The sequence below is a fragment of the Myotis lucifugus genome, unplaced genomic scaffold (genome assembly GCF_000147115.1).
Source record: "Myotis lucifugus unplaced genomic scaffold, Myoluc2.0 scaffold_188, whole genome shotgun sequence".
Taxonomy (NCBI): Eukaryota; Metazoa; Chordata; class Mammalia; order Chiroptera; family Vespertilionidae; genus Myotis; species Myotis lucifugus.
The window spans coordinates 924990-947267 of NW_005871236.1; the positions used below are offsets into that span (position 1 = coordinate 924990).

The 22278-nt window shown below is 39.0% G+C and overlaps 1 long non-coding RNA gene across 1 annotated transcript in view; it reads right to left on the reverse strand.

Moving 5' to 3' along the window:
- Window positions 1-22278, reverse strand: part of LOC111827580 — a 275198-nt gene that overhangs the window by 154647 nt on the left and 98273 nt on the right. Inside the window, exon 2 of the long non-coding RNA XR_002831203.1 lies at window positions 15242-15292. This is a non-coding gene — a long non-coding RNA (uncharacterized LOC111827580). The remainder of the gene's footprint in view (window positions 1-15241; window positions 15293-22278) is intronic.

Sequence of the window (22278 nt, forward strand, 5' to 3'; positions counted from 1 at the left end):
ATGTGACCCAATCACAAAAAAAGAAAAGAAAAAGGTTTAGAAGCAGCTTGGTAACCAAAGACAAATAAGGGAATATTTAGTACAAAAGAATAAGATTTCTGCAAAACTTAAGCCCCACTTGGTTAATTACATCTGGGCTTCTTGTAGGGTTAAATAAGCATCTGTAATTGCAGTAACCAGAATACACAATATATCTTTCTCATAAAATTTTATAGCAAAAATTGTGCATAGAAATTTTAAGTAAACATGGAATTAGGAATATATACTTCCACAGCATGGAGTTGTCTTAGATATAGGAAGCAAAGTGTGAAGTGCAGATATGGAAAAGACAAGTAAACATTTTTATAAACTTTGACTATGGAATTCAAAGTGTCATCTGCACATCCTTTAGATTTCACTACCCTCTTCAGATAGTAAAATATCAAACCACAGCATCAAGGAATCCTAAAGAGCTTGATGACTATCCATATACTAAATGTTAATAAACAGATTTTAAGATAATTAATAATTGCCCAAGGTTAAAACATAAATATCAGAACATAATTTATAAGATGTTCAAATTAGAACCAAAGTTACCATATGAGTTCCCCTGTAGGCATGTGTTGAGTATTAAAAATCACTAGTAATAAAGAATATAAGACTAGGTACTCAAATATCACTTTGAAACATGGTCCCCAAAAAAGAACCTTAAAAGAATTATAGTACACTCTCTGAAAGCATGTCAACATATTGTGGCTATAAAGATATCCAAAATGCTGGGCATGAACAGAAGTGCATTGGATCCAGTCTTTAGGATCTCCAACATTTAATAGCTGGATATGAGAGAATATGCTGGCAAATAATATATCAGGGGAATAACAAGGGACTTAGGAACAAAATCAGGAGAGCATGATGCCATGGAAGATAAGGGCAAACAACATTTCAAAAAGGAAGAAGTTGTCAGCAAGATAAAAAATGCTCAATGAGATCTCAATAAGAGTTAGTTTGGTAAATTGACAAGGCCTCAAAAGCACAGGGAGTACATTGATGAATGCACTGGTGAAGAAATGAAAATATAGAATAAACATGTATTTGCAGAAATCTGAGTGTAGACTGGAAAAAGAGAGAGGACAGCAGCTAGTAGCATTTTCTAACTTTTATAAATGACTAAAACTCACTATGAAGCTGACTCATTCAAGACTCTTCAATCATCCTTCATACGTATTTGATCATTATGCAGTGTAGGTTATAGCTACACACTCAAATATATCATCTTATATTCACCTTTCGATGACTTACCAACAATGATAGGGTAAAATCCTTAGTACAGGATTCATGGCCTCTTTTGGTCTGAACAGCATTAGCGATCTAACTTTACTTCTTACTTCCACCCTAAGATGCAGCTATACTGAATCAGTCACCATGGCTGAATGAGCCAAGCTTTCTCATTCATCTGGGCCTTCTTGCATACTGCTACTTTTTTATAGACTGTTCTTCCCCAATACAATTATCTTCCCTACCTCCCCTTCATCTATCAACTCCTATTCATCTTTCAAATCTCCATTCAAGTATTATCTTTATGAATTATTTCTTGCTTTCCAAAGTAGAGTTCATGTTCCCATCATAACATTTTAGGCCTCTCTTAAAATATTAAAACTTATAGAATTCTTTTTGAGTTTGAGAATCCACCTGTCCATTGGTCTCTTGAGAGCAGACACCCTATATTTTCATTTGTATATCTCTATGCTTCACATATAGCTAGCACTCATAAATGTCTTTTAAGTGAATGAAAGGATGGATTTGTTACTAAAAGCATGGTACAAACCCAAAGTATAACTAGCTTTAGGTTAGGTAATAAGTGGGATACACATAAATGGCTACTAAGGGAAACTTAGTGATTTGTGAGACACAGGTGAATTTATTACCTTGAAAATTTTATGTACTTCAAAATTAAGATGAATCACATTCTAGTGTAAAGTATAGTTAACTGAACTACCTTTCAATTTGGTGACTCTCCTCACTACCCTCATCTTGTCCAAATTTAAAACAAAAATAACCTTAAAAATGTACTGCATATCTATAGTATCCAAAGCACTAAGGAGGATGTAAACTTATAAATGATATATCCCCTGCTCCAGTTCATATTATGGTGGGGGATTTTGGTTTAATTAGAGACTTTCCAAAAGTCTAAAGATGATTATACCTCTTTAAAAGAATAAGATAAACTTATAGCTACCTAGCTCTGTAAACCAAGGGAAAAAACAATTATCTTAAAAGATGCCTTATGGGATCATTGGTTCACATGATAAAACAAGGAGACTATGGACACGAGTCTGGTTAGAGGTAATAGATCATTCTAATTGTTCTGATGAACCTTCTTCAAGAAAAAAGGTCAGCTCCATTTTTGTTTTTAAAAACCCAGTGTCTGTAATAGTGCAACTAATGACAACCTTGCTGTTATTCTCACTTAAGAGGAAACCCTATAATAAGAGCTTCCCAAAATGTCAAATACTTGTCTCATAACAGGGCTTCTTTGTTCACTTATGTCTCTTTTGATATGCACAGATAATAAAAGTTCATGTAAAACTAAAGGTAATATAGAGTAGAAGCCAACACTAATTCTGTATAAATATGTCTGATTAATAAGAGTGCCATTGTTATGGTTATTTCGTAATGTCAGCATTGTTACAAGAACAGAGGATAGAAGTACTCTTACTCTTACTGTTTTTGTTCATCCTCTGTCACCCAACCAGTTTTCAAATTTTTGTTCAATTGGGGAAACGAGGGATAGATTTTTGTCCATGAATTATTTCTTTTTCATTAGTTCATCTCAAGAAAGTTGTGAAACTAGCTTTAAATTTGGGGGCGGGGGGGGGGGTAGAAATTAAGGGTTTTATTCTAAAATTAAACCTCATTCTTTAAATAAAAATAAATACAAACTCCAAGCTTAATTTCTAGGCTCCCTTTTCCACATGCACGACTACTATATTACCCTGGTGCTCATGAACACCTGAAAGATAAAATTTAGCATCACAGCACTAGGACCTGGTTAAAAGCTTAACATGTAAAAACTATGGCTCAGTACAACAAATCATAAGCCAGGTTGTATGTGGGGTTCAGTTCTAAAACTTAGAACCCCACCCTGGAGTAATAAGAAAATCCAGAAATGAATATGCAGTTTCCTATTGGAAAGGAAATAGAAAACAAGTAATAGATAACAACATATATTCAGGGCTAACAGACAGGCTGATAGATTTTGAAAACAATTCTAAAGCTGCTAGATAAGTTTGTACTGTCATTACTTTGCTTTTCCCTTTAAACTAGAGGCCCAGTGCACGAAATTCTGCACGGGTAGGGTCCCTAGACTTGGCCGGTGATCAGGGCCCATCGAGGACTTCTTGCCACTGCTGCTGGTTGCCAGCCTTGCATCTCCGGCTGCCAGCTGCAGGCCAGGGCCTTCCTTTGTTCTGCACCACCACCTGGTGGTCACCGCACATTATAGCGAGCAGTTGAACTGGTCAGTCGTACTCCTGAGGGGTCAATTTGCATGTTAGCCTTTTATTATACAGGACTAGAGACCTGGTGCACGAATTTGTGCATCAGTGGGGTCCTTTAGCCTGGCCTGCAGGATTGGGCCGAAACCAGCTCTCCAACATCCCTTGAGGGGTCTCAGATTGTGAGAGGATGCAGGCCAGGCTGAGGGACCCCCCCGGTGCATGATCAGGGCTTGGGAGGGATGCGGGAGGTTAGCCAGTCGGGGAGGGACCATGGGAGGACTCCAGGGCATGTCCGGTCCATCTCACTAAGTCCAGGTCAGCCAGACCCCAGCAGCAAGCTAACCTACCAGTAGGAGCATCTTTCCCCTGGTGGTCAGTGCACATCATAGCGACTTGTCGCCCAGCTGACTGTCTGCCCCCTGGTGGTCAGTGCACGTCATAGCGACTGGTCGACCAGTTGACTGCCCCCTGGTAGTCAGTGCATGTCATAGCGAGTGGTTAAACGGCCTTAGCATATCATTAGCATATTACGCTTTGGTTGGTTGAATGGACGACCGGATGACTGGACACTTAGCCTATTAGGCTTTTATTATATAAGACTACAGGCCCGGGGCAAGAAACTTGTGCATGGGGGCGGGGGGAGGAGGGGCCCTCAGTCTGGCCTTCACCTTCTCCAATCCGGGACCCCTCAGGGAATGTCCGACTGCGGGTTTGTGCCCACACTTTTAACAGATGACAGCTCCATTGCTGTTTCTTTCTTTTCATGCTTAAACCCATTGGAATTAGTAGGTATTCAAAGTGTGTATACATTTTGGGGGACACCCTGTATATCTCTAATCAGCGGTGAAAGGAACCAACAGCGGATTTGGAACCCCCAGACAGGGAACCTCGCTCACTCCCCACATGTCCCCCCACTCCACTTTCCACCTTCACGGGCAGCAGGTGAATCAGTTTTCTCTCATTAACTTGGAAAAGCACGTCCTGTCACTCACTGCCCGGCAGGAGTGAGCTAGGCCCCAAGCGAGCGAGGCTCAGTCAGGACAGCCTTCACTCACGGATGCTGGCACCCAAAGTACACATTCCTCATCTGCAGTTGCCCGGACTATCCCACCATTTCACTGAGAGGACGGAATTCCTGGGTTCTTGATCTTGAACGCTGACCAAAGGCACCTCAGCGAGGGCCGCCCACACCCAGCAGGTATGTCTGTCTGCACCTGCTCCCGCCTCAGCACCTGCATTAGCCCCAGGGAGGTGATCTCGTCGCTGCACTGGCCTCCGCGGGAACAGGGCATCACCACTCTGCCCTCTCACTGTCATCTCACAGGTGCCCACCCTCAGCACCCAGAACACCCAGACACTCTCCAAAGGACGTGAGTGTGCCAGAGGGGACGTGTGCATGTCCCATGGGGGACTTAGGCATGCTGGGGTTGATGGAAGTGTGGCAGAGGGGCAGGGGAGAACTTGCGCCTGCCTTAGTCAGGGACTGCTGCAGGCGCTCGAGGGTGACAGCATGCTGGGGGACATTCGCATGCCAGGGGAGAGGAGAGGATGTGCGCACCGAAGGCCTGTGGCTTCGCAGATCTGCAAACCCCTGTGGCGCGGCCAGGAGGGCATCAATCTGGCCTGCCATGGTGGCTGTCCAGGCAATCGCACACCTTTTGGGCCAGGAGGCGGAACTTGTACAGCCACTCCTAGGCGCTGATGGCCTGCAGGCGCTACTTCAGCTCAGCCCACAGGCTCCGCTCACTGCTCTCACAGCCGCCACCGCCGCCATGTTGGGAGTACAGGCCGCCCTCTGCCGGCCCACCTCCCCTGCCCAGAGGCTCTCTGCATGCGCTACCCACAGGCCTGGAGTGGCCTGGGCAGGGCAGGACTCTGGCATGCGCTGCTCACCTGCCCAGAGTGACCAGGGTGGGGCGGAAGCCAGGCATCCCGCCCTGCCCTGACCACTCCTGCCTCCGTGCGCTGCGCACAGGCCCAGAGTGGCCAGGGCCGGGCAGAAGCCAGGTGTCCTGCCCCGCCCCACCCGGCCACTCTGCGCCTGCACGCGCTTCCCACCGGCCCGAAGCAGCCGGGGCAGAGCGGGGCGGGATGCCTGCCCCCAGCCGCTCGACACCTGTGCACATGCGTGCTGCCCACAGGCCCGCCATCTTTGTCGGGTTAATTTGGATACTCACTCCTGATTGGCTGGTGAGCGTAGCAGAGGGACGGTCAATTTACATGTTTCTCTTTTATTATATAGGATTCTTATCTCCCAGACCCTGGCCTCCTGCCTTGGGGCAGCAATATAATATGAAAACTTAACAATAGATCTTAAATGTAGCTGATGTTTTTATATCCTTCACAACATACTCTTTAGATTGCACCCAAGAAGGAGATTATTAAAGAGTAACAGGAGACCAGTTACCAGACCATTTTAATTGAACAAAAAACAGCACTGTGCTTTCTTGCTGACAAATCAAACATTTGTACAAACATTAAAATCAATTTCATAAATAAAGGGCTATTAGCAACTGGGGTGGGGAAGAAATTCTCTTTCTCACAAGCCCCTTCAACATTTCAGGTTAGTTGAGCAGGGGAGGAAGCTCTAATGAGAAAAGAGGACTCGCTGACCCACAGTCTCCTGTGAAATGGTATGTCAGTCAGAGGCAAGGACACATTTTTGCAATCATTTCGGCCTATTTTTTGTAATAATTAGTAAGAATTCCATTTTGCTAGGGCTAGCATCGCTCACAGCTCTCTCTCTCTCTTTTTCTCTTTTTAAATTTAGGCTTTTTTTTTTCCTTTCCATAAAGTAAATTTACATATTTTCAGTCTCTCAATACCTTCTATGTTTTATTTATGAATACAGCCCTTCTTGATGGTAACTTTAATGTGAAAGAGGTAGTAATTAATGTCCCAATCTGTTAGGTTAATCCCTTTCCACACTCTCCACAGAGAAGTTTAAGGTAAGTAACAGTTTACAGTCAATAGTAGGTTTAATTATGCTTAATGAGAGTTAGTTTCTCTGTTTACTAACTGCATTGAGGTGTGTGGGTCCTAGATGAGCTTTCCCTTGGCCTCATTCTGATTTGTTAATAGGGCCACTGTGGGCCATATACTTAGTGCTTAAACCTATAAAGCTGCTCCTAGGGAACAAAGCAAGTAAGGCACCTGTTTCAGCTGAGACACCATTAAGTAAGTGCAGCCTTCACACAACTATATCTTTCTTTGGGAAGAGAGCTATTATTTTATAATGCTTTCCAAACAGATCCATTTGAGAAGCTAATTATTGCCTAAATTTCAGAGCTTTGGTAAGTCTACATATAAAAAGCTATCTCAAACTAAGTACAATCATCAATAGTGGTTTGTATAAAATTAGAGTATCAAACACTCCTAAGACTTTCCATATTAATCCTTTAATGTTATCATTTCAAGTGTTAAGATCTAAAACTACTTTTACAAGTCACTGTTTTTTTTAACTAAAAATGTCTTTTGTCTTAAAATTGTATTTAAACTTATTATAGTATACTAGAAGCCCAGTGCACAATTTCATGCACAGGTGAGGTCCAGCTGCCTGGCCCCAATCAGGGTGGGGGGGTCTGATCGGGGGAGGGGCTGGCAGGGGGGAGGGGCCACGGGTGGTTGGCTGGCCAGCCCCGCCCCCGATCGGGCAGGTTGGCCACCGCAGTGCGCATCATAGCCACTGGTCGTTTTGGTCATTCTGGTCATTCTGGTCCTTGTGCCGTTCAGTCTCTTGGCTTTTATATATATAGATAGGGGAAAACTTCTGTTTCCTTACTAAGCTATAAAAATAAGCACCAAAACAAATACCCAGACTTTAAGGAAACCATGTTGACCCAAAGGAAATTTAGTACACACAATTTTTAAAGGATCCTTTTTTTGCCATGTTTGTGTTGTAGATAAATTCTTAGTATAACTGATGATATAGTTCCTCTAAGTCTGAGGCCAGTTTTCAAAAAACATTTATTGAGAACCTGGTCTGAACTAATCACAAAAATGAAGAAGGCATATTCCTTCCCCTAATGAAGCTTATCCTCTGGGAAAGGAGATGTGCATAGGTAAAAACTATGACACAATGGGTTAAGTGTTATACTCATGTGCATAAATGTGAAGGAGGCACTAAGAAAGATGTGTTGATTCTGTAGAAGAGGATAAATTAGGCCTCCTCTAGGGACATAGCATTTTTCTGGGTTACAGGAAGGCCACAAAAGGCTGAATGAGCATTGAGAACAGGCACAAAGCATAGCAGGCCATGGTGTGTTAAGGCAGCTAGTAGTGCAGTGTAGGCAGAAAGAATTGTGAGCTTAGGGAAAGGAGATGAGATGGAAGAGAAATTTTCAAGTTAGGTGCTCAGAAAGTAGATTGGGACAAAATTTTTTAAAATTTTAATGTCAGTCCTGGCCGGGTAGCTCGTTGGTTAGAGTGTCGTCCTGATATGCCAAGGATGCAAGTCTGATTTCCAATCAGGGAACATAACAAGAAACAACTAATGCATTTGTAAGTGGATGTTAACAACAAATTGATGTTTCTCTTTTTCACCCTTTCTCTTTCTCTCTCTCTCTCTCTCTCTCAAAAATAAAATAAAATAAAATAAAAATTACTAAATTAAAAAAATTCTGTCATCCTGTATTAGCTATTAACAAATATGAGATATAGGAAAAGGTGAAAAAATATCTTTACCAAACAAAATGAGACCAGTATAAATCTTGAAAATTAAAATGAACTTTTCTGAGCCTACTGATCTCTGAAAACTGTTTTCATATTTAAAAATCCCCATAATGTATTTACAAATCCTTACATTTAGTTCAAAGAATTGTTTTTTTGTAATAGGAAAATAAGATTCCTAAAATGTTACCCACCTAAAAGATTGGATGATTACATATTAAGAGAAGCTAGTGGGAAGAGGAGCTGGTAGATCCATATCTCAGGGCATTCTGGGAAATATAAACATGATTCAATGTTCTTTAAATAGAAAGTGTTTACGATTAGTTTCAGAAACATTTTTGCCTTTTGAAAATTCTACCTTTAGTCAGTATATCCTGACTGCTTATAGAAAAAAAAAAGTAGAGGCAAACATTTCCTTAAAAACCACAATCTAATGGGTCTAAAAGAAAAAGAGTGCAACCCAAACTATCAAAAAGACCCACACATCTGAAAGTCTTTCTGCACTTAACTAAACTGAGCTTTCTGCTATGTCCTTCAAATCACTATAAACTTATAGTCTCCCCTACCATGCTACTCTGAACCACCCTGAGGACTTCCAAATTACTGTCAGACACTGGGCATTCATAGACACCAACTTCTGAATTCCTGCGCAAGGAAAAGAGAAAGACTAGATTCAAATGGTAATAAAGTTTCTATCACCATGATAAACATATTTAAAAGTCGGTCTCTTGCCAAAACTGGTTTGGCTCAGTGGATAGAGTGTTGGCCTGCGGACTGAAGGGTCCCGGGTTCAATTCTGGTCAAGGGCATGTACCTGGGTTGCGGGCACATCCCCAGTGGGAGATGTGCAGGAGGCAGCTGATCGATGTTTCTCTCTCATCGATGTTTCTAACTCTCTATCTCTCTCCCTTCCTCTCTGTAAAAAATCAATAAAATATATTTAAAAATAAATAAATAAATAAATAAAAGTCGGTCTCATCCTGATAACAAGAGTTATATAAAATAAGTATAACCTTTGTGTAAGTCACAGGTTATTATACTGAAATTTTTATTTCTATAGGTAGTATAACAGACTTAATGTGCTGCTAGAAATATGCATAAATACATTTCAATATAGCATGTATATGCAAGCCAACTATTTATTATATTCCAATGTACACATTTTTATATTTACATTTCAGCACTTATTCTTGAAAGTTAAATGGAAAATACTCAAACTTTTTTCATCATACAAATTCTAAATGAAATAAAATGTCCTTTAAAAACTGTAATTAATGGCTGCTGTGTCAAACAGTGAACCAAAGGGTCAAACCTTATAATTCACAGTTTGAGAGGTCATAGCTCAAATTATAACTTTAAAAAACTGATTATCTGTGAGTAATTTGACAAATCCATCTAATACATGCTGAATGAATATAAAATCTTTTTGAGAGTAAAAAGAATGTATGTCCAAGTGGACAGCTGATGGAGAAAATGGCCTTTTTACTGAACAAGGCTAAGTCCAGCATAATGACTTGGTATGCCTTTGAATGAGCATGCAAGGCAGGAAGGCCAAACAGGACACACATCCAAAGAGAGCATAATAAACAATCTGATCAGAACACAAGAATATTCTACACACATGTCCGAAGAGAAGAAGAAATAAATATACATTTCCATCACCTGTTCCTCCATCACTATTCCTACAACCCAATTCACAGAACTATCAATAAACAATATTTAAAATAAATATTTTTTTGTAATTAAAAAATGTTAGAAATTATCCCTCTGATTTTTCAATTTGAGATTTGAAAATACATATTGATATGTATTAAGCCGAAGTTTACAACACTTTTCTTTATTACTCACCTTGAAAACAAATATTGCTCCACCTATCATCCCAAGGCCACTTGTACCTTAAAATATAATTTGAATTAATTTGGCCTGCCTGCATTTTTTAATCTAGAAGTGATCTACTATTAATAAGGCAGGCTACTGAAGCTATTTCTCCCATTGCAGACCAAATTCCCTAACTGTGCCAAAATTGAGAAGTCCAGCAAAATTTAATTTTTTAATTTAATTATATAACCATGTGTGTAATATTTATGTGTTTATTATATTTTCCTATTAGACTGTAAACTCCACAAGGTTAAAGACTATGTACTTTTATGTTCAACAGTTACATCTAACACCTCGGAAGTTCCTGGCACAGAGCAGAAGTTCAATAAATACTTGCTGTATGATAGAAAGATGGCTGAAGCGATGCAAGGTGGGAGACCTATGTTTAGCTTAATATCCTCTAGTATTATTTGTGTGATTATGGGGGGGGGGGTTTAATGTACACTCTATTTAGGCAGTTTACGTACCCAGTAATTCACTGATCCATCCACTTAACCTAGAAACTGAGAAGATTTGAAACACATTTAAAACTAAAATAGATGAAAAATGAAAAAGATGGAAATTAGAATGGGAAACAAGATGTTTATATATGTATGCATGTAAAGACAAATCATAGGAAAGAAAGGAAGTTTGCTTTCTTAGTTTCTTTGGGTTAATTTTATTATAACCATTATTATAACGCTTTTATTATAACAAAATACTAAGAATATTTATTACTTTCTCATGTGGCAATGCACTACAGCCGCTATATAACCAGATTCCTTATATCATGAGCCAAAGAGTCTATTGGAGGACACAAATATTCAATGATAATAAAATGTAATAAATAAATAATAGTAATAACATAGGTTTTTGTGAGAGAATAAAGCAGGATTCTTCTCTTAACCAGAAAAAATGCTCACATGGTAATTGCTGTATTTTGATGCTACTACATCCAATTCCAAGAGACTTTTCTGGTACATGTAGACACTGTTGGCTTTTGATGTACAGAGAAATATTACTAGTAAAAGGGAGATCTGAACATGTAAGTCACTCTACCATAAGAAAACACATTTGAAAAATGGCCTTTTTCTTATAAGTGAAAGCCTAACTCTGGTTCCACTTAGTCTGGTAATATGTTTCTGTCATTCCATTGGACGAGCCCACATGTACTGGGCTCTTCATAGGTCCTGGGCTCCACCATCTGGCCCTTTATTTACTTAATTCTTTTTTAATACTGACAAGTGTATTAGTAACACTTCCATGATCACTGGTAAATATAGAGCAACTGCACAACCAAGATTTTCCCTAATTCTGAAAGTCACTAATTAGCTGTGGGTAGGGGTTGGGGAGTATTACAAAGATATGTTGAGCGGTACTACAATAAGTAGTCTAATTCCCAAGAAGAAAGCATGTTAATCTGCTTCCCACTTCATTAGAGAAATAAAAAAACATCTTGTCATCACTAAAGGATATAAAGAGAGATCTGAATATTGGAGGAAACAGTAGATAGGGAGGAAGAATAAATGCAGCATTCAGGCAAGAAACACAAATCCCCTACATATGGTAGACAATGTTCATGGCTTCTCTTGACATCTTTTGATTGCTCTATTCATCAGTATGTTTCATGAGCATACTTTACTCAATTAATAAACACAAGCTTCCAAAGAAAACAAATAAGATAAGTAAATCCTATTTAAATGAACTGATAGTTCTTCTGATACTTAAGATATACATTAGGCAACTTTGAAAGCTAGTAAGGTCTCATTCACTTGAGCTCCATAATAAAATACAGTAGGCTTAAAGGAGAGAACACAGTTTCCAAAGGTATTAAAAAGTCATTTAGAGAGAAGATATTATCTAATTTAAGTACTGAAACTGGGAATTATGGTATCGTAAGTCCATTAAAGAACTTTTTTTAATAATATTTGTGGGGGTTTTTTTAAGAGAGAGTCTAAAACTTTAATTTTCCATGAGATTTAGATTCCTCAAAGAACATCAACTGATAGTTATATGTGTTAATTCAAGCATCAAGTATAAATTATTATAACTCAACTTCCTGAAACTAACAATTCTGAGTAAAGTCAAGTCCATTGTCCTCATTTCTAAAATCAAAAAATGTAATATGAAGCAAAAACCTTTTCGAGATTATTTTTTGTTTCAGTCTATCTTCTTTATTTATAGACATTTTGGGAAAAGGATGACATTCAATTATAGTACTTATCCCAAATAACTAGAATCTCAGCTAAAAACTTATAAAGTTGTGGACTGTGAGATAAATATTAGTATTTCCTTAAATTTTTAACTAATAAATAAAAGTTAATTGGTTCACATGCAAAAATAAATTGATGAAAGGCCAAAAAATAGAATAAACAGGGAAAAGGGGATTAGGGGATGCACTTTGTTTAATATCTAATTTGAGACCTGTCAAAGAAGTGGGGCATATCTTATTACTGGTATATGAAAAATGAAAGGATGAATGTTTTTGCATACAAATAATGCAAGTATAGAAACATAATAGAAGCTTTGTGTTACAATGCAACTTAAACTCCTCTGGGCAGTGATCAGCTAAGAAGGAACAGAGACAGATACAATGCAATGATTAACTAGCTGATGAATCTATTATTCATGACAGGTATGTAAGCAGTCAGGGCAGCTATGCTGGTGGCTTCTCCTCATCAAGCAGCTTTGCCAGGACAGACTGGAGGCTTGGAACCAGGCATGACACAAAAACAATAAAGCCTATTGCCAGCTAAGGGAAGAGTCAGCACAATCCAACTCCAGTTTTTAATAGTACTAGAAATCTCTCTTGAATAATGTTTCCCCTTGTGATCAGCATATACTGTATTTACAGAATGTTGCCAGCACTTACCTCTATTTATCTTACTATGCATAGTAGCATACCTGAAACAACTACTTGGAAATTGTCAGTATATACAGGAAAAAAGTGACTTTATCATTAGTTGGCAAAAATGTCTGTTGATGGGTATAACCATCATGTCATTACATGAACAGATGGTCAAAGTGAGTTCATTTTACTGACAGTATATTATGTGGGTCTTTTTATCCCTGAACAACCAAACCAAACAAAAGTACAACACAGAAGAGGCCATCATACCTTCCTGCGTTTGGTTGGCAGCTTAATCTTTGATATATGAAAATAAAAAAACAACATGGACTGTAATCCTGCATACTACCATTTCCACATAACATTTAATAGAATATTTAAGTATTCATATTAAAAAGTCATCCTGGTATTTGTGAAGATAAAAAAAAAATACATGGGGTTTTTAAAAACCTTTCAACTACATGATCTCCAGTTAAAGGAGAAACATAAAAGTCATATTTCTTATACTTCAGTGTTCTGTTTTGTTTTTAATTTAAACAACAGTTTATAGGGGGAAGCAAGTTACAATTCTTTATTGTTATTCAGGTATTTTAATAAAATGTTAGAAAAAGAGATATTTTTAAAAAGCAATCCCCTTGTTAAAATCAATTTCTCTTTGAAAGGCTATGCTCTCTCTGTGTATATATTATTTTACTGAATAATTTTAAAATATAACACCATGAAATCTCTTGAAATACACACACACACACACACACACACACACACACACACACAGCTTCATCTCTAGAACTAACGCAAATAGAAAATATTACCTTGATTCTGTGAAATAAAAAAAATATTATGGGGCCCTAGCTGGTTTGGCTCAGTGGATAGAGCATTGGCCTGTGGACTGAAGGATCCTGGGTTTGGTTCCAGTCAAGGGCACATGCCCTGGTTGCAGGCTCAATCCCCACTAGGGGTGTGCAGGAGGCAGCCGATCAATGATTCTCTCTCATCGTTTATGTTTCTCTGTCTCTCTCCTTCTCCCTTCCTCTCTAAAATCAATAAAAATATTATTTAAAAAAAATATTATGGGGTCAAGGAGAGAGAATGTAAGAATACATTTCTATCTATAACAGTTAATAGTAAAAGCAACAGCTGAAAATTATATTGCTAAAATGCATCTACACATGTGGTTATGAAAACTTAGGCTCAAGAAAAATTCTAGTTACCCACTTTCAAAAAGAGCTGATGAAGTTTAAGATACATCTTTAGTACTTCTGTACCTTAAAATATTGCTGAGTATTAATTTTTCATCAAGTTGTCATTTTCTCTGACATTTGATTTTATTAATCAAGGCATTTATCATTAATTTGTTGAAAATATCGTAATTAAGCCAAATAAACTAAAACCCTTAAAAGGTTAAAATTAGAAAGCAGGTGAATTAGAACTTTGACATTACCCTGTTGACATACAAGAGCTGTTTGAAAGTATGGGAGTCAAGTTTTTGCAGTTAGTTTGATGCCTCAATCTTGGGGCTGGGTACTTTTTTTAAATGTTATAAAGATTTGATTTAAAGCTCCCTGACAGTTTTGACATTCAGGTGAAAGTACTGCTGCTGCATTTGGAACAATTTGCATATCCCACTGCTAAATAGAATGTTTGAGGTGTGCACTGGTGTAAAGAAATGAAAAACAAGCTATCACACATGTTTAAGTGTATGTATTCACAAAACTGATGGTTGGAGCATACCACCCCATCCCTCCAATGTAATCTGTGATTTACTCTTCTATAATAAATTACCCTACCATGTTATTCTCATTGGAAGATCTAACCATGTATGTAAGAAGCAAAGTAATTATAGCCCCCTCTTGTCTAAGAAACCTTTAATCCCTATGAGCTCTTTATACACAATGAAGGGACACAAGTCGATTGTAAACTTCTTGCCTGCAATTCTGGACTTGGTAGCCATGAAATCTCATCTGAACAGTTTTGCTGTTCTCAACAAATGCATTTTTATGTTTTTAGAGTTAGTTATAAAGCTCTTTCTGATGAGGAATAGGTACTGAGTTATTAGTTTTGAGTCAATATGCCTATTTAGAAAAGGGAAAGGTATAGAATTAGAAGAGTTCCAAACTGATTTCAATAAGGGGAGGGGCCATAATACATTCCCATATAGAAGGAAGAAAGGATACAACAACACCTAATTAGGCTGACATATTCTCAGATGACACAAGCTTTCTTCTTTTTGACTTATAATTTCAGATTATTCTTTAAGCAGACATAGAAAAGGATATATAATGCATTAAAGGGCAATAAAGGAAAGACTTGAGTTTATAAACCCAAACACTTAAATATTATAAAACTTTTCAAGAAGATAAAACCCATTCAAGGAAATCTCATTGACTATTACCTTTAGCCTTCAAGGTCTCAAAAGGCAAGTCTTACCACTTCTTTTGTGTGACTGTAAAAAGAAAAACTTAGAATTAGAAGTCTGCTAAGGAAACAATTTAGATTTTCATAATATCTTTATTACTAGTTATAAAAAGTAGATAGCTGAGTTTGTATATGTCAATTAATATTTATAGTTTTTATAAAATAGGCTAACATGTTCATTTGTGTATGTGCAGAACAAGTACAACAAGTACTCAGTAAAATGTGGCACAAATATATAATACAAACCACTATATATACAGGGTTTATATGGAGAATAGGTTACTTATTATAGTATTACTAAAAGATTTCTTACTCTACACAAATAAAGGCTTTTACATTTATATTTCTACTAGAGGCCGGTGCACAAAAATTCGTGCACTCGGGGGGTGGGGGGTGGGTCTCTAAGCCCAGCCTGCATGCTCTCACAATCTGGGACCCCTCGGGTACGGTCCAGTCCCATTGCAGCATGGCTCTGGTTCCCCGGGCCTGAGGGCCAGTGGGGAGGGACCAAGAGGCCAGTCTGATCGCAGCATGACTCCAGTTCCCAGGAGCCTGTGGGCGGGGGGAGGGGCCAAGAGGCCAGTCCTATGGCAACATGGCTCTGGTTCCCTGGAGCCTGCGGGCAGGGGGAGGGACCCAGAGGCCAGTCCCTTGGCAGCATAGCTCCTTTCCCACAGCTCCCTCCAGCGGCCGCGCCAAGGGCGGCTGGGGCCCACAGCTCCCTCCCGCCACCACGCTGCCAGTGGCCAGGACTCAGGACTGACTCCCGCCACCACTCAGCTGGGACCCAGGACTGACTTCTGCTGCACCAGCCAGGACCCTAGCCTGGTGTTCGGTTGTCCATCCAGACGTTTAGGTCATGACGGACCCTGGCTCTTTATATATTAGGATAATTTTAAAAAACGAATTCCAAATAGTCTTTATCCCATTTATTTTTTTATTCTTAATTATCAGAGAGTTTGCAAAGACTCTCTAATCTACTATACACAATATACTGGTAATCACTGGTGAGTTAGAAAATATACAAATAGGAAAGACCCAGGCCCTATCCTCAAAATAGTGAGTGAAGTCAGAGAGATGTGCATAAAAAAGACAATCCAGAAAGGATAAAAAGTAAGTGGGTGGAAAGAAATAGGAAGCAGAGGGTAACATGTTCAAAATAGCTGGAACTGGTCTACAGCAGCTAATGCATGGACGTGATAACGTGGTGTCATGTTTCCTGTCCTAGCAAGTAAGGGTAATCATAAGATCCTACCCAGATTTGGAGGGAGGGATGTCAAATAAATGGATTGTATAGAATCAAAGCTGGGACTGGGAGCAGTTAAGCAGGCAGGATGTTGAGGTGCCTTTGAAGCCAATTCAGTGAATTTGAACTTGAAAAAGTTAACTAGAAGCAATTCTCCTATTAAAAATTCAGTTTGATATTATATGTCTTTGGAATGTGATCCAAATTTGCTATGAAATCTCAGTTATGACCTTCAGGTCATATTTACTAATAATCTCCACAGAGACTCAGCCATTTAAAGTCTCAAAAGCAGTTTTGCTAATGGAAATGCGCATATATATATATATATATATATATATATATATATCCCAATCCTATAAAACAGTGCATCTATACTGAAAGACCTACTAAAATAAAAAAAAAAGTCAAGAATTTTAATTGCTGGGATCTTTAATATGCATAAACAATATTTTACAAAGGGAAAACAAATAATCAAACAACAAACCACACCAGTAAATCAAAAGAATCCTGAGTGTAGACTCTACTGATAGATATAAACAGGATCCAGAAAAGGAAGGTGATGGTCCTATTATATTCAGGCTATGTGAGTAATATCACACTTATTCTGCAACACCAAACTTTAGAAGAGGCACTGAAAATTAGAATTTCTTAGGAGGACTGAGATAAGAACATTATTCATGGATAAATAAGAGATAACTAGGAATGGAAAAGAGAAAAATGTTCAGATTGTAGGGATGAAGTAGGGAAGGACACTTGGGAGAAAACTAATTTGGCTACTACATGATATGTTATGAAATTAATTTTTATTTATTTATTGTCTGTTTCTCCCACTAGGATGAAAGTTTCATGAGGTCAGTACTGTCTTTTTCACTGTATTACCCCATTTTCATAAATGGTGTTTGCTACAGAGTAAGAGATCAATGAATATTTATTGAAAAGCATGAACAACCTGACCAACCTATGAAACAGGCACTAAGTCTACACCTATTTACAGATGAAGAAATTTATGCTTAAGGAAGTAAAATGTTATGAATTAAATTAAACTTTGCCCTTTGCAACCCCAAACTGCTACAACCCATTGTTTATAGTCTTCCATTCAATATTCATTCTAGTAGGGAAACAAACAAGTAAATATAATGTTAAAGCTTATAATCTATATATATAAAAGCCTAAGCGACCATTATGATGGAATGACCGAAACGACCAGAATGACCGGTCAACCAATAGCCATGATGCGCATTAACCAACGGGGGGGGGGGGGAGGGAGAGGGCGGGGGGGGGCGCTCAAGGCTGCCCCCTGGAGGTCAGTGCGCTCCCACAAAGGGAGCACCGCTCAGCCAAAAGCCAGTCTTAAAGCTGGTGAGCACAGCTGCAGCAGCGGGAGCCTCTCCTGACTCCGAGGCAGCACTACAGGTGGTGGAAGCAGGCACAGTGGGCCGAGATGAGTATGAGCAACACAGTGCCCAGCCCTGGTTCTGGCTCCTCCCTGGCTGCCTGCTGCTTAGAGCACTGCTACATCCCCCGAGGGGTCCCAGATTGCGAGAGGGTACAGGGCAGGCTGAGAGACACCTCCCTCCCCCAGTGCAGGAATTTTGTGTACCCAGCCTCTTGTGTTGTATAATTAGTACTATGAAGACAAACAAAACAAGGTGACAGCATTTTTAAATGGTTTTGAACAGAAAAACTTCTCAGAGGAGATGACAATAAGAAAAGGCCTCAGTAAAGTGAGGGATACAGTAAAAAAATATCTGGTAGACTATGTAAGCTCTTACAAGGATTAAACAAGACATATATTACCTTTCTCATAACATGGCTAGCACTCAGCAAACAGTATTCTCAATGACTATTGTTTTATGTTGCTATTATTTTATAAATGGTAAATTCCCCCACTAGATTATAAATTTGTCAGACATTCATTTTTATTTTCCTACAACTCCTTAAGTAGTGGTTAGCAAGAATTCAGTAAACATTTATAGAACTAAAAATAGAATTATACATTACCAGTTCATTAATTAGAAAAAGTAAACAGACTATACGAACATGAAAAAGTCACCATATTTAATATGCTTGAGTCAATTTAATTCTGTTAAATCAAAGTTGCTTAATAATTAATCATTTATGGATTAAAAAGAAAGAAAAAAATTATATATATATATATATATATATATATATATATATATCCAGTAAATCATAGATTAAAGAAAATAATAAGGAAGAATCAGAAAAAAATGAATTTCTCAATATTAGTCCACTTCTTGACCATTTACATACTCCATCTGACTCAATCAGACTAAGGAATCTACTACACAGGTATCTGATGTATTTATGTGTTCCTACTACAAGCACAGTGTCTGATACTATATAGCAAACATTCAATACATCTTTGTTGAACTGAATTCAACCAAAATGATCTTTAGTACTTCTGAGGCTTTAAAGTTATTTCACATTTTAAAAAATACAGCAAAATAGGAGATTACAATAAAAAAAATATCAAGTGTTAGGTTTTGTTAAATGTAGCAAAGGAATAGTGAACAAGGTTAGTTTTTAACAAAGATTGAATTATATATGACTGTAATATTGGCAGTAGAAGAGACAAATAATTAGAACAGCCCATAGGGACTTAGTATGAGGTAAATGCTACAGTTAGCATTTCCACAGTTTTGAAATAATAGACTAATTTATGTGGAGCGGGGAATTTTGTCTCCTAGCTCTTATCAGACATCAAAATATAAATGGGATTAGTATAGCTAAAGCTGAAGAGCTTTAAGAAAAAATATGTATATAATTTTCTGTACTCCAAGGAGAGAAGACCTTTTGAGGCACATGGCAGTAGTATATACCTAAGCACAAAGATTTATGAATGTAACTACTGAAAATAAAAATGTTTTACAAGTCCAAAAATAGCTTCAAAAAATTAAGAAGCCAACAACAAATAAAAATATTTTAATGTATATGATATTCATAGGTTTAATAACCTTTACCTATAAATAAATGAAAAGAATCTTTTTTTCAAATAAACATGTACTTCATAATAGAAGAATCAAAAGCTAAGACATATATAAAGTAATATTAATTTGTAATACCAATGAAAGAAATGAAAATTAAAATAACTTAAAAATTCCATAGTAGTGAGCTGGTTAAATAAATTATATGTGATATAATGATAAACTTTCATTAAATGTGGCAAGTGAAAATTTACAATATGCCATTAAGCTTAAGAAGCAGGTTATAAAATGATAATAAGATACCAATTTTAATATTTAATATATGGAGAGAGACAGAGAGAGACTATGATAATATTTGGTCATATGTATATATAAATGCAGATCTGGATGTATGTGTGTGTACGTATGTATTAGAAAAAAACATGTATGTATTTGCAAAAGCATGTAAGGACTTATAGACTAAACTAGAGGCCCGATGCACGAAGATTCACCCAAGAATAGGCCTTCCTTTCCCTGGCTGCTGGCACCACCTTCGCTCTGGCCGGAGCTGCCTTTCTGCCTTCGCTCCGGCCCAGAGCCGCCTTTCCGCCTTCCCACGCTGCCCAGAGGCCCGGAGCAGCTGGGGTGGTGCAAAACTCCTGCATCGTCGCCATCACAATGAAGCAAGCGTCCCGCCCTGCCCCCGGTCGCTTGGTGCCTGCAAATGCAAATTAACCTGCCATCTTTGTTTGGTTAATTTGCATGCTCACTCCTGATTGGTTGGTGGGCATCACCAAGGTACAGTCAATTTGCATCTTTCTCTTTTATTAGTGTAGACTAGAGGCCCGGCGCACAAAAATTTGTGCACTCGGGGGAGCGGGGGGGGTCCCTCAGCCCGGCCTGTGCCTTCTTGCAGTCTGGGACCCCTCCAGGGATGACCACCTGCTGGCTTAGGCCCGCTCCCCGGGGGATTGGGCCTAAAATGGCAATCAGACATCCCTCTGGCAGCCCGTCAGCCCTCGGGGGATATCCACTTGCCAGCGGGGAGCAGACCTAAGCTGCAGTCAGACATCCTTAGCGCTGCTGAGGAGGCAGGAGAGGCTCCCACCACCACCGCTGTACTGGCAGCCATCAGCCTGGCTTGTGGCTGAGCAGAGCTCCTACCATGTGAGAGCGCCCTGACCACCAGAGGGCAGCTCCTGCATTGAGCATCTGCCCCCTGGTGGTCAGTGTGTGTCATAGTGACCAGTCATTCCCAGTCTTTCTGCTGTTAGGGTCAGTTTGCATATTACCCTTTTACTATATAAGATAGAAGCCTGGTGCATGGGTGGGGGCCAGGTGGTTTGCCCTGAAGGGTGTCCCGGATCAGGGTGGGGGTCCCGCTTGGGTGCCTGGCCAGCCTGGATGAGGGGATGATGACTGTTTGCAGCTGGTCACACCCCCTTCAGGGTGGGGGTCCCCACTGGAGTGCCTGGCCAGTCTGGGTGAGGGGCTGAGGGCCGTTTTCAGGCTGGCGGGTGACTGAAACTCCCAACCTCTCCTATTTTTCTTTTTTCTTTTTTCTTCTGGGATTTATTTACCTTCTATGGCTGTCACTGGAACTGAGAGCCAGCTTTAGCTCTGAGGCTCGGCTCCAGCTCTGAGACCTCGGCTGCTGAAAGCAGGTATCTGAGTTTGTTTGGCTTCTATAATTGAAACACTGTTGCAACTCCAGCTCTGAGGCCTGGCTGACTGAAAGCAGGTTTCTGGGGTTTGTTTAGCTTCTATAATTGCAACATTGTTTCTTAGAGTGCAGCTCAGAGGCCGGCAGCGGCAGGTGGGGAACGTTGGCTTCCTCCATCACTGGAGCAAGCAAGCCTCCTGTTCGCTTCAGCTGCCTGGCTGCCGGCCGCCATCTTGGTTGGCAGTTAATTTGCATATCGCTCTGATTAGCCAATGGGAAACGTGTCAGAGGTACAGTTAATTACCATGTTTGTCTATTATTAGATAGGATTATTCCTGATACCTATCTCAGACACTAAGGCTATGGGAGATATTTTTGTTCTTACAATTTATTTTCAAAGTTTCTACAATAAACACAAATTACCTTTTTTTTTTAAATCCTAACTCAAGGATATGTTTTTATTGAATTTAGAGAGGAAGGGAAAGAGAGAGAGAAACATGGATGTGAAAAACATCAATTGGTTGCCTCCTGTATGTGCCTTGACCAGGGATTGAACCCAAAACCTAGGTATGTGCTCTGACCAGGAATCAAACCTGCAATCTCTTGGTATATAGGATAATGTTCCAACCAACTGAGCCACCCTTTTATAAACAAAAAGGCACCTTAACAAGACACTTGCTCTACGTTTCAGAAGAAAAAAAATTGATGATATATTATTAGATTTCCTGAATGTTAAGAAAGCCATTTGAAAATGTCTATCTGTCCCTATTTCTGCAAAAGCCACCTTTATTAACTGCATAGGTTAAATTTAAGAAAAGAAGATGGGCGAAGAAAGAGAACAATAATAAAAGAAAAAGAACCCTGGCCAGTAGTGTCATTGGTTGGAGTTTCATCCTGTACACCACAAAGGTGGTGCGTCTGATCCCAGACAGGGCACACACACAGGTTGTGGGTTCAATCTCTGGTCAGGGAGCATGTGGAGGTGGCTGATAGATGTTTCTCTCACACATAAATGCTTCTCTCTCTCTCTCCCTTCCTCTCTTGAAATATCAATTCAAAAAAAGAAAAAAAAAACAAGATTTGTAATTTTTTTAAAAATCAACTACCTATAATGGTATTTATCAGATTCCTAAAAAGCTAATTTTAATTAATTTTTTTTAAAAAAGCCACAACCTAGAATG